Source organism: Rhinoderma darwinii, chromosome 1 (genome assembly GCF_050947455.1).
Source record: "Rhinoderma darwinii isolate aRhiDar2 chromosome 1, aRhiDar2.hap1, whole genome shotgun sequence".
NCBI lineage: Eukaryota > Metazoa > Chordata > Amphibia > Anura > Rhinodermatidae > Rhinoderma > Rhinoderma darwinii.
This window is the reverse complement of record NC_134687.1, coordinates 456,386,629-456,399,250: the sequence shown is the minus strand read 5'-3', so window position 1 is coordinate 456,399,250 and position 12,622 is coordinate 456,386,629. Positions and strand designations below refer to the sequence as shown.

Genomic DNA, 12,622 nt, shown 5'->3' with positions numbered 1-12,622 from the left:
CAGCCTGGACCTTGGCGGGGTCCATGCGGAATTCATGAGGAGTGAGGATTTGACCCAAAAATGGTATCTCCTGTACCCCAAACACACATTTTTCGGTTTTCGCAAACAGTTTGTTTTCCCGAAGGACCTGGAGCACCTTCCTGCCATGCTCAATGTGGGAGGACCAGTCCTTGGAAAACACCAGTATGTCATCAAGGTACACTACAAGAAATACCCCCAGATAATCTCTCAAAATCTCATTTATGAAATTCTGGAAGACCGCAGGAGCATTACACAACCCAAAGGGCATGACGAGGTATTCGAAATGACCTTCGGGCGTGTTAAACGCAGTCTTCCACTCATCCCCCTCTTTGATGCGGATAAGGTTATACGCCCCCCGTAGATCAAACTTAGAGAACCATTGGGCCCCCTGAACCTGATTAAAGAGATCAGGAATCAAAGGAAGGGGATACTGGTTCCTTACAGTGACCTTATTCAAGTTACGGTAGTCAATGCATGGCCTAAGACCACCATCCTTCTTCCCTACGAAGAAGAAGCCAGCACCTACCGGAGAAGTAGAGGGGCGAATGTAACCCTTGGCCAGGCATTCCTGGATATACTCTCTCATGGCTTCACGTTCGGGACAAGAAAGATTAAATATCCTACCCTTAGGAAGCTTAGCTCCTGGTACCGATTCGATAGCGCAATCGTATTCTCTATGAGGAGGTAACACTTCGGAGGCCTCCTTAGAGAAAACATCAGCGAAGTCCTGAACAAACTCAGGTAGCGTGTTCACCTCCTCAGGGGGAGAAATAGAATTAACAGAAAAACATGACGTCAAGCATTCGTTACCCCATTTGGTAAGATCCCCAGTATTCCAGTCAAACGTGGGATTATGCAACTGCAACCAGGGAAGGCCTAAAACCAAATCGGACGATAATCCCTGCATCAACAGTACAGAGCACTGCTCCAAATGCATGGAGCCAACAAGGAGTCGAAAACAGGGGTATGCTGAGTAAAATAACCATTAGCAAGAGGAGTGGAGTCGATACCCACTACCGGGACAGGTTTAGGCAAATCAATCAAAGGCATAGCTAGAGACATAGCAAATTCCACAGACCTGATATTAGCAGAAGACCCTGAATCCACAAAGGCACTGCCGGTAGCAGACCTACCACCAAAAGAGACCTGAAAGGGAAGCAATATTTTATTACGTTTCATATTTACGGGAAATACCTGTGCGCCCAAGTGACCTCCCCCGATGATCACTTAGGCGCGGAAGTTTTCCGGCTGCTTATTCTTACGCCTAGGACAGGTGTTCACTTGATGCTTGTCATCCCCACAATAGAAGCAGAGACCATTCTTCCTGCGGAACTCTCTACGTTGTCGGGGGGACACGGAGGCCCCGAGTTGCATAGGTACCTCCGAGTCTTCCGTGGAAGAGCGAAGCAACGGGACCTCGGGAGGCATCATGGCGGAGTCAGAGGGGAAAACACAGAAACATTCAAGCTGTCGTTCCCTGAGACGTCGGTCAAGTCGTACCGCTAAAGCCATAACCTGATCTAGGGAGTCAGAAGAGGGATGGCTAACTAACAGGTCTTTCAGGGCGTTCGACAGACCCAACCTAAACTGGCACTTTAATGCAGGGTCATTCCACCGAGAAGCTACGCACCACTTCCTAAAGCCAGAACAATACTCCTCAACAGGTCTCTTACCCTGACGTAAGGTCATCAGCTGACTCTCGGCAAAGGCAGTCCTGTCAGTCTCGTCATAAATGAGTCAGAGAGCAGAAAAGAAACGATCAACGGAGGAAAGTTCAGGGGCGTCAGGAGCCAAGGAGAAGGCCCACTCTTGGTGCCCTTCCTGGAGCCGGGACATAATTATACCCACCCGCTGGCTCTCAGAACCTGAGGAATGAGGCTTTAAGCGAAAGTAGAGCCTACAACTCTCCCGAAAGGAGAGAAAAGTCCTCCGGTCCCCTGAGAACCGGTCAGGCAATTTGAGGTGGGGTTCAAGAGGTGAGGTGAGGGGCACTACCATGGTAGCATCAGGCTGGTTGACCCTCTGAGCCAGGGCCTGGACCTGTAGGGAGAGACCCTGCATTTGCTGGGCCAGGGTCTCAAGGGGGTCCATAGTAGTGTCAGGGAGCAGGGTAGACTAGGTATACGGGCTTGTGATTATGTAATGACGGGGGTAGGGAAACGGACAAGTGAGCCCTAATCTACCCGCCACTCTGTCCCTGCCTACTTGAAACGACCCGCCCTAGGCGACGGGGTACAACTGGGCGGCGGTCCCTACGCTCAGTAAGTGCACGGGACAAACAGACAAGGGAACACAAAGCAAAGGGAATGGGGCAGTTGCCCACGGCAACACCGTGAGCAACAAGAGTGGTGAACGAGCCGAGCCAAACCAGGAGTGCACGAGGTACCAAACGCAGAGCAGGAGAGTAGTCAGAAAGCCAGGGTCAGTATGGAGCAGGATCAAATAGATAGAAGCTGTAGCTGGGCCAGGAAACCACACGAGAAGAATCACAAGCAAAGGAGGAACAGGAAAGGCAGGTATAAATAGACAGAGGGCGGGAGCTAGCTCCGTCTGGCCAGGCTGCGATAGGCTCTCCCACTCCTAAGCCTGCCATCCTGAGTGGTGGAAGATGGAGTCAGTCTCAGAGATATAGACTCAGGTGCAGACTGATTACCTATGGGAGTATACACAGAAGCTGTGCCTGGTAGATCCTTTACAGGTTCGATACAATTATTTCATGTATTTCGATACTAAGCTGTGCGGCCGCACAGCTCAGTATTGTAATACATGAATGTATGAGAGCAGGGCTGCGGCTGTGTGATACAGCCATTGCCCCGCTTCTGAGTCCTGACAAGTGTGCGACGTCAGGATGATGTGATGCGGCCAGCGCTGCACTAATGAGCGGCGGCACGGAAGACAGAACATGGCGGGCGCTCTGCAAAACACCCACATGTTCTGTCCTCAGTGCCTGCGCTCATTAGTGCAGCGTCGGCCGCATCTCCTCATGCTGACCGCGTGCGCACTTACTGTCAGGAGCGGGGCAATGGCTGTATTACAGAGCCGCAGCTCCGCTCTATAACGGCGGAGATGAGAGAAACCTCTCATCTCCACCGCTATTCCCCTGAAAGCTGCGATCAAAGCGGACTGCAGCATTAAAGAGAAAATGAGAAGGGGGGATGCCCCTGGATCGAGGGCCATACCATATATGGCCAGACAGCCCAGGATCTATTGAAGGACCCCAGGGCTGTCTTACCATATTTCCTGTTAGGGCATACTGAGGTATGTCCTAACAACTGCCTGTGTACTATACGTACACAGGCTAATGTACTGGCATATATCTGATATATGCCAGTACATTAAAGTAAAAACATAAAGTAATATTACATTTAAAAAAATACACATACACCTTTTTTTACAATAAACATTAAAATAAGTCTCAATACATAAAATATACACATATTCTGTATTGGCGTGGCCATAATAACCTGCACACCAATTTTTTTGCGTAATTTATGATGTGTACGCTGTAAAAAAAAACAAAAAAAACTTCTTTCACTTATTAACGTAAGGCACGAGGTGTGATGAATTTAACCTCCATGTGCCTCACATTAATAGTAATTAACCCCATCATGTACCTCACACATTAACCCATTATGACTGAGAAACATGATGGGATTAATTACTATTAATGTGAGGCACGTGGAGGTTAAATTCATCATCACACCACGCGCCTCACATCAGAAAATAGAAGAACTTTTTTTTTATTACTGTTGACAAAGTATCATTTTGGTATCGAAATCGCAATACTACACAAAGTATCGGTATCGAAATCGAAGTCCAAACTCTGGTATTGTGACATCCCTAATGTGCAGAGTAGTTTCCCACCTCATAGAGGTCGCCTTGTCGTGGCAGGTGGGCTCACACAATTTGATCAAAATGTGCGCTAAGAACCTCCCTATTGTAAGTAGATTTAGCAGTAATACATATTTATTTATATTTAGTGGCTTATGTGGCATTAGTGTTCGCAGTGTCCTGTCGCCATTTTTTTGTGGGCTGTGTATATTTGCAGTCACAGGCGTTCTTGCACCTGTATACATGTTTTGTTTCATTTTGTTGGAATGTGCTGTTCAAACTTTTGTGTTGTTTATGTGATTCACATATGTGGGGTTAGTGCTTGCCTCCGTTTTTTGATCTTGCACTTCTCCTATTCTGCCCTGGGTGACTTTAATTAGTTTAATGCTGGTTCCGACCATCCCCAAGAATATGTAGGTTTAGTCCCATTTCTGAGTGTATGTGCAGCGTAGGTTCCCACCTCATAGAGGTCTCCTTTTCGTGGCAGGTGGGCTCACACAATTTGATCAAAATGTGCGCTAAGAACCTCCCTATTGTAAGAAGATTTAGCAGTAATGCATACTTATTTATATTTAGTGGCTTAGGTGGCATTCGTGTTCGCAGTGTGCTGTCGCCATTTTCTTGTGTGCTGGATAGATAGATAGATAGATAGATAGATAGATAGATAGATAGATAGATAGATAGATAGATAGATACAAAAATAGAATCCAGCAGCACAGGCTCAAACAGGAGGCATGCAAGTCTTATGGAACTGACCACTGTCCCTCTAGACAAAAAGCAGTAAATAGGCAGCACTCACAAAGCCTTATGTTGAAAAAAGAGGGTGCTTTATTGACCCCAAAAGTGTGATGTTTCGGCTTACACAACCTGAGCCAAAATCCGATCCTTCTTTAAATAAAAAAAAAAAAGACATACAGGAGAATGAATAACCAGAATTTGATTCAGATGTGGAAACTTCAGCTCCATGATAAAGTCCTGTATTCAGTGCCAAATATTGGATTTTTTCTTTAATGAAAATAAAGGATAACATTTCCCAAAAAATCTTTAGGAAAAGGGTTCCTTCTTTCTCATGTCAGGATACAATTCCATTTTTTGGGCTGAATATATATGGCTTTGTGCCTATGTGAATACAGCCTTAAATGAGTTTTACAAGGTCACATTTTAACTCTGTATTATTATTGCTGCAACATCTGAAAACTTGCGCTTTTTACTCAAGCGAACTTAGATCACTATAGTGTTATATAGTGATCTTAGTTTGTTTTAGCAGAACTGTGCGGAGTACGGGTGTTGAGCCCATGATAGTACATTAAAATGCAGCAGCATTAAAGGGGTTGTCTGGGCACTGGGCGGTTTTTCATACTGATGACCTATCCACAGGATAGGTCATCAGTATATGATCAGTGGGGGTCCGACACCCGGACCCCGCATCAATCAGCTGTTCTGGCTGCCTCCAGACACCGTTTTTTATGCAGTGGCCGCTGTCGGAATCAGATAGCTCCATACACTGTATAGCGGCCGTGCTGCAGTACTGCAACTTTGTTCCCATTCACTTGAATAGGAGCAGAGCTGCAGTACTGCAGAATGGCCACTATACAGTGACCGGAGCCATCTGCTTCACGAACATCTGGTGCCCGGAGGCAATCGGAAAAGCTGATCGGGGCGGGGTCTGGGTGTTGGACCCCCACCGATATTATACTGATGACCTATCCTGTGAATAGGTCATCAGTATGAAAAACCACCCATGCCCAGACAACCCCTTTAAGGCCATGTGAAACCAGCATGAATCAGATTTCACAGTGTAGTATATTCATAGTCAAGGACTTTCCTAAGATCAGAAAAGCCTTACTCCCTGATCTTCCTGGACAGGATCCGATCTCATCTTGGGCTCTAAATACACAGGTCATGCACAAAGCCATATTACGTTTGGGTGAAACCAGTCTAAGGGTAAAGTTACACGTACAGGTTTTCATGCGGTTCTCTTGTAGTTTCAACTAAAATAAAAATAAAAGCTATTAGGCAGAAAAACTTACCAAAACGATATAACAAATGTACTAGAAACACGATTGAACCGTCAAGTGTTCATTTACCTTTAAGCTAAATTCTCTCTTGGATTGTATAATCCGTTACTCTGATCAGTTTTTAGATTAGAATCAGGATAAAAACTGATCCGTTAAAAGTTTCATTGAAGTCAAAAGGATTTTTAATTGCATCCGTTAGTATCCGTTCGCGTCTGTTATGCTAGTCATCCATTTTTTTGATGGAGATAAAAGTGCAGCGTGCAGGACTTTTTCTCTGGATGTCTAACGTATGGGTTATTTTTTTATCATTTGTGTCAATGTAAAATGGATACAAACGTTTTGTAATCTGTTTGCATCTGCTATTTTAATTTCAATAAGATTTTTAATCAATCTTTTTTTATTCTTAATCTGATTTTAAAACAGATCAGAGTAATGAATTATACAATGCAAGTGTGAACTTAGCCTTAGAAGTCACATTATTAGTCCAATGGAGCTCGCCAGTGTGCAGTAAAGGTTTCCCAAGTGACTATAGTATAAATACACCTAGACTTAGACTTAAAGCGTACCTCAGTTTTCATCATAAAGTTCTAAATCATCATGGTCCTTAGTCCCCAATGATGTTATGACGTTCTTTTTCACCTCCTATTCCCCGTTTCAGCTGTCCCCGCTATTTTCTCTTCTCCCCATAGTTGGGGGAGGTTTCATTGATATGCTGATCTGCCAGTACAGTACAGTACAGAGGGGACTTCCTGCCAACACTTCCAAGCATGCCTTGTGGCTCCATCGGGAGTACGCATGATAATGAATCAATAGGCTGGCTTTCATGAGATAACTAAATATATAAATATATAGTAGATATACAAAAAAGCTCCATGTAGGCGCTAATGCTGGGTTGCCACGTAGAGGTCAAAATGTGTTTTGTATTAGCGCTTACATGAGGCTTTTCAGTTATTATTGAGATATACTTGCAGCAAAGTGCACATGGAGTCAGAGAAATGTGAGAACACTGGAAAAAAGCTATAACAAAGCAGACAGAAAGCAGACAGACTGCAAGGATTACATGAAAGAGCAGAACTAAGAGGAGAAATACATGTGTTCATGAACTGGCTATGAATGCAGGGAGCTTTAGCAGAGAGACCCCCCCCCCCCCCCCCCCATCACACACACACATATCCCCTACTTCCTACAGTCCATTTCCTCTTCTCTATAACTAGAGACGGAATTTGTATGACAACTGTCAGTTGACAGTGGATTTTTAGGAAGGGAAACACATGTTGCATTGAAAAAAAAACTTTTTTTTTTTTTGTAAAAAAGCAAATCGCATAGTTGCTGGATATCAGGTATACTATTAGATTAGCACAAGTTGTGTAACAAGTTAGTGTCTATTTAAAGGGAACCTGTCACCAGCATTTCACCTACTAAACCAGAAATACCTGGTGGAAGTGGGTGACAAATAATTTTTATGTAACCTATAATTATCTTCTAACTAGTCTCTGTACCTTTAGTATTCTATTTTTTAGTGTTCCCACACTGTATGCTAATGAAGCAGAAAAGACTCATATCTTGGTTCGAAAAGAGTAAAATCTCCATTCCTCAAGCCTTTCCGAGTTTACCCCGTCTCCTTACTTTTGATTGACAGCTCCACGCCTCCCCGCAGCACACTAAATCCCCCGCTTGCACATCAATATCCTGTTCTTGTGTGTGCGTGCAGTGCTACACCATAGCAGACGAGATTTCGGCATTCAGGACGGGCCCTTTTTTACGCTGTGCGGGCATAAGAACGAGAACGAGACTGCCGGATTATTACCATAAAATGTGCGAAATGTTTGCAGACCATTATTTACAGTCGTAGGAGTAGTTTAGGAGAGGGGAACACGGCAATGAACTTCTGACAGCAGCGGCCACCGAGGAGTGAGTAGAGTTCAATAGGTGAAACGCTGCTGACAGGTTCCCTTTAAGGTTGCAATGCTGCTCGCCAACCTGCTGCATTCTGCGAGAGAAGTGCAACAGCGGATTTCCAGAAATAAAATAATAACCCCAAAACATAAAGTCAAAGCTACAAAAGAATGGCTCAAAAACAACAATTTTACTGTCTATTAGTAAAAAAACAAAAACATAAAAAACAATCAAAATCCTGACCTAAATCCAATAGGTAATTTGTGGCTGCAAAACGTGACAGAGTTTGAACAGAATGGGGACAAGTGCAGAATCCACATGTTACTGCTGAAGGTGCTTGTACAGAACATTGACTTAGAGGGCGTGAATAGTTATGCATCTAATAATTATAATGAAAAGCAGAATATAATCCACGGTGATGTCGGTAAATAATAAAATCTTTAACTGGGAGCAGCAGGATGAAGAGGTTTCTAGGAATTGTAGTAGACAGATGATATAATTCTTACATTCAGCCTTCAAACAACCTGCAGGACACGCTACATTGCGTCACCCTTGTTATCTAAATGCTGTAATGCAAATGATAAATATTTAAGGAATCTTCTTCCTTCTGAACAATGTATCAATGTGACCAATGAGAGGTTATTTATTAGGAATAAAGTATTTTGTGTCCTGGCATGGGCTACTCCTGAGTATATGTGTATGGAGTATATAGTATATGTGTATGGAGTATATAGTATATGTGTATGGAGTATATAGTATATGTGTATGGAGTATATCGTATATGTGTATGGAGTATATCGTATATGTGTATGGAGTATATAGTATATGTGTATGGAGTATATAGTATATGTGTATGGAGTATATAGTATATGTGTATGGAGTATATAGTATATGTGTATGGAGTATATAGTATATGTGTATGGAGTATATCGTATATGTGTATGGAGTATATCGTATATGTGTATGGAGTATATCGTATATGTGTATGGAGTATATAGTATATGTGTATGGAGTATATCGTATATGTGTATGGAGTATATAGTATATGTGTATGGAGTATATAGTATATGTGTATGGAGTATATAGTATATGTGTATGGAGTATATCGTATATGTGTATGGAGTATATCGTATATGTGTATGGAGTATATAGTATATGTGTATGGAGTATATAGTATATGTGTATGGAGTATATAGTATATGTGTATGGAGTATATAGTATATGTGTATGGAGTATATAGTATATGTGTATGGAGTATATAGTATATGTGTATGGAGTATATAGTATATGTGTATGAAGTATATAGTATATGTGTATGGAGTATATAGTATATGTGTATGGAGTATATAGTATATGTGTATGGAGTATATAGTATATGTGTATGGAGTATATCGTATATGTGTATGGAGTATATCGTATATGTGTATGGAGTATATGTGTATGGAGTATATAGTATATGTGTATGGATTATATAGTATATGTGTATGGAGTATATAGTATATGTGTATGGAGTATATAGTATATGTGTATGGAGTATATAGTATATGTGTATGGAGTATATAGTATATGTGTATGGAGTATATAGTATATGTGTATGGAGTATATAGTATATGTGTATGGAGTATATAGTATATGTGTATGGAGTATATAGTATATGTGTATGGAGTATATAGTATATGTGTATGGAGTATATAGTATATGTGTATGGAGTATATCGTATATGTGTATGGAGTATATAGTATATGTGTATGGAGTATATAGTATATGTGTATGGAGTATATCGTATATGTGTATGGAGTATATCGTATATGTGTATGGAGTATATCATATATGTGTATGGAGTATATAGTATATGTGTATGGAGTATATAGCATATGTGTATGGAGTATATAGTATATGTGTATGGAGTATATCATATATGTGTATGGAGTATATAGTATATGTGTATGGAGTATATAGCATATGTGTATGGAGTATATAGTATATGTGTATGGAGTATATCGTATATGTGTATGGAGTATATAGTATATGTGTATGGAGTATATGGCTTTGTTACATATCATTAGGTATAGAATTACAGCCGGGGTCAAGTCCTAGTAAACAGGAGCTCTTAATATGGTTTATGCATTAACAAAAGCTGAAACGAAACATTGTGACCGTACTGGTGGAGTAGGATACATTACACCACTTTTACTACATGCGCTCACATCCCACCAGCATTTAGTGCTACCTATTCCAAAGCCATTTCTAGCAGTTGTGTAATAGTCCTGTCCTTACAAGCGCCACCATATCAAATGTCGCGTAATACGATGCAGGGAATAGTCCTGTATAAATGCCAGCACTGAGACATTTACATAGATAACTAGACAGTGCACTGGATGCCAGCTTGCCAACAGAGGACTTCTTTGCCAACCATCTCTTTGCAGTACTTCCTCCCAATACCGCCCCGTCCCTAGTATCACATCATAAACACAGATCCATTGTATAAAGTGCATGCTCCGCAGACAAGTATGGGGGAGGGGCGACATGAGGAGATCTGCCACTACCTTGCCGTGTGTGCCAGGAGCTCCTCTCGTCCTTTGCTCGGCTCTCGGCGCTGTGAACTTTATACAGTGAACGAGCTACAGTCTCCAATCACATCGCATCACATCACCAAGTGTTCTGTGAGGAGAGGCCCCACATCTCTGCCCCATTCCCCACCCACCGGCAGATGTGCCCTGTGCCCCGTCCCACACTGCTCGCCATTTCTTATAGGTTACCACAGAGAGGATAGTAATGCAGCATGACAGCGTCACCGGTGTGTGTGGGAATTGGCTTGTTACGGGCTTTCATTCTTTTATCATTCAAGAAGAAAAATACATTTGATTTTCATTCAGAAAACAAACAAAAAAATCTCCATACAAGTCCCGTGTCATCTGCTTCTGCCAAGTTGTAAAAAATGTATAGTTCTATCTGCACCATTCCTCACACTTCAAAAAGTGACAACCTATAGTGGAGGCCATTACAAAGGCTAGAATGGTTGTCACCTGGCTTGTTGTTAGCCAATCAGCTGTGAGGACCACAAGCTACTGAAGAAAAGAACCTGCAATCAGTCCTTCCCTCCATGTTTATCAGTACAGGCCCGTTTACACAGAACAATTAGGGTATGTTCACACGTGCACGTCCGTTACGACTGAAATTACGGAGCTGTTTTCAGGAGAAAACAGCTCCTGAATTTCAGACGTAATGGCAAGTGCAGGCGTTTTTCGCTGCGTCCATTAGGGTATGTTCACACGGCCTATTTACGGACGTAAATCGGGCGTTTTTGCCCCAAATTACGCCCGAAAATAGCGCCTCCATAGCGCTGACAAACATCTGCCCATTGAAAGCAATGGGCAGACGTTTGTCTGTTCACACGAGGCGTATATTTACGCGCCGCTGTCAAATGACGGCACGTAAATAGACACCCGCGTCAAAGAAGTGACCTGTCACTTCTTTGGCCGTAATTGGAGCCGTTATTCATTCACTCCAATGAATAGCAGCGCTAATTACGGCCGTAATTGACGCGGCGTTCAAGCGCCTGCACATGCCGGTACGGCTGAAATTACGGGGATGTTTTCAGGCTGAAACATCCCCGTAATTTCAGCCGTAACGGACGCCCTCGTGTGCACATACCCTTACGGAGGTAATTGGAGCTGTTTTTCTATGGAGTCAATGGAAAACGTCTCCAATTACGTCCCAAGAAGTGACATGCACTTCTTTGACGTGGGTGTCTTTTTTACGCGACGTCTTTTGACAGCGGCACGTAAAAAAAATGACCGTCTGCACAGAACATCGCAAAACCCATTCAAATGAACGGGCAGATGTTTGCCGACGCTTTCAAGCACTATTTTCGGGCATAATTCCAGGCGTAAAACGCCTGAATTACGTCCGTAAATAGTGCGTGTGAACATACCCTTACCGTTACAATTTGTTCTGATCGACTGATGATTATGATTATCAAGTCTAAATGCATTAAAAAGATCAATGTTAACAAAATTGATAGTGCACTGTATTTAGCAGTTAGCCATATTGGTAAATGTCGCTATGATTGAACTAGCATAAAGGTCCTATTACATGGCTCGACATGGGCCGTTAAAACGAGCGCAGATCAACGAGGCAGCTCGTTTGCTCCTATCACAAGGAGCTATGATCATTAGTGTATGGGGACGAGCGATCGCTACTACACTTGTTCGTCCCCATACATTTCTATCATGTCGGCAGCACATACACACTGTTTATACAGGGAGATGTGCTGCCGACAACAATAATATTTATTGCTGCATAAACAAGCAGATCTTTTGCTCGTTCGTCGCCTGATTGTTGCCCTGTTTACACAGGGCAATGATCTGGAACGCGCGTTCATTTGAACACTCCATTGCCCAATCATTGGCCCATGTAAAAGGGCCTTTAGTTTGGGTGGGGAGCATATCAAATTAGTAACGGTGGCGAAGATTTATCAAAACTGGTCCACAGAAAATGTGGAGTAGTTGCCCATAGCAACCAATTAGGTCCCTGCTTTCTTTTTCCGAAGGGACTTTGAAAAATGAGAGCTGGAATCTGATTGTTTCTATGGGCAACTACTCCACATTTTTTTTTGGACCAGTGTTGATAAATTTTCCTTAGGCTGGGTTCACAGTGAGTTTTTTGCAGGCAAACTGAATTTTGAGGCAGATTTTGCTCTGCCTGCACGCCGATTTTCGCCCACGGCCATTGAGAACCCCGTGCAAAAAACGTCCCAAAATATACTTTCTCTGCCTCCCATTGATGTCAATGGGAGGTCAGAGACGTAAATGCCCGAAGATAGGGCATGTTGCTTCTCTTTCCCGTGAGCCAGT

The 12,622-nt window shown here is 42.8% G+C and overlaps 1 protein-coding gene across 1 annotated transcript in view; it reads right to left on the bottom strand.

Annotated features, from left to right (window-relative positions):
• The window catches only part of LOC142743518 (catechol O-methyltransferase-like), an 89,609-nt gene extending 79,137 nt beyond the window's left edge, over positions 1-10,472 (bottom strand). Inside the window, exon 1 of the mRNA XM_075854359.1 lies at positions 10,313-10,472. The gene's annotated coding sequence lies outside the window, so the exon portion shown is untranslated. The remainder of the gene's footprint in view (positions 1-10,312) is intronic.
• Between the last annotated feature and the right edge of the window lie 2,150 nt (positions 10,473-12,622).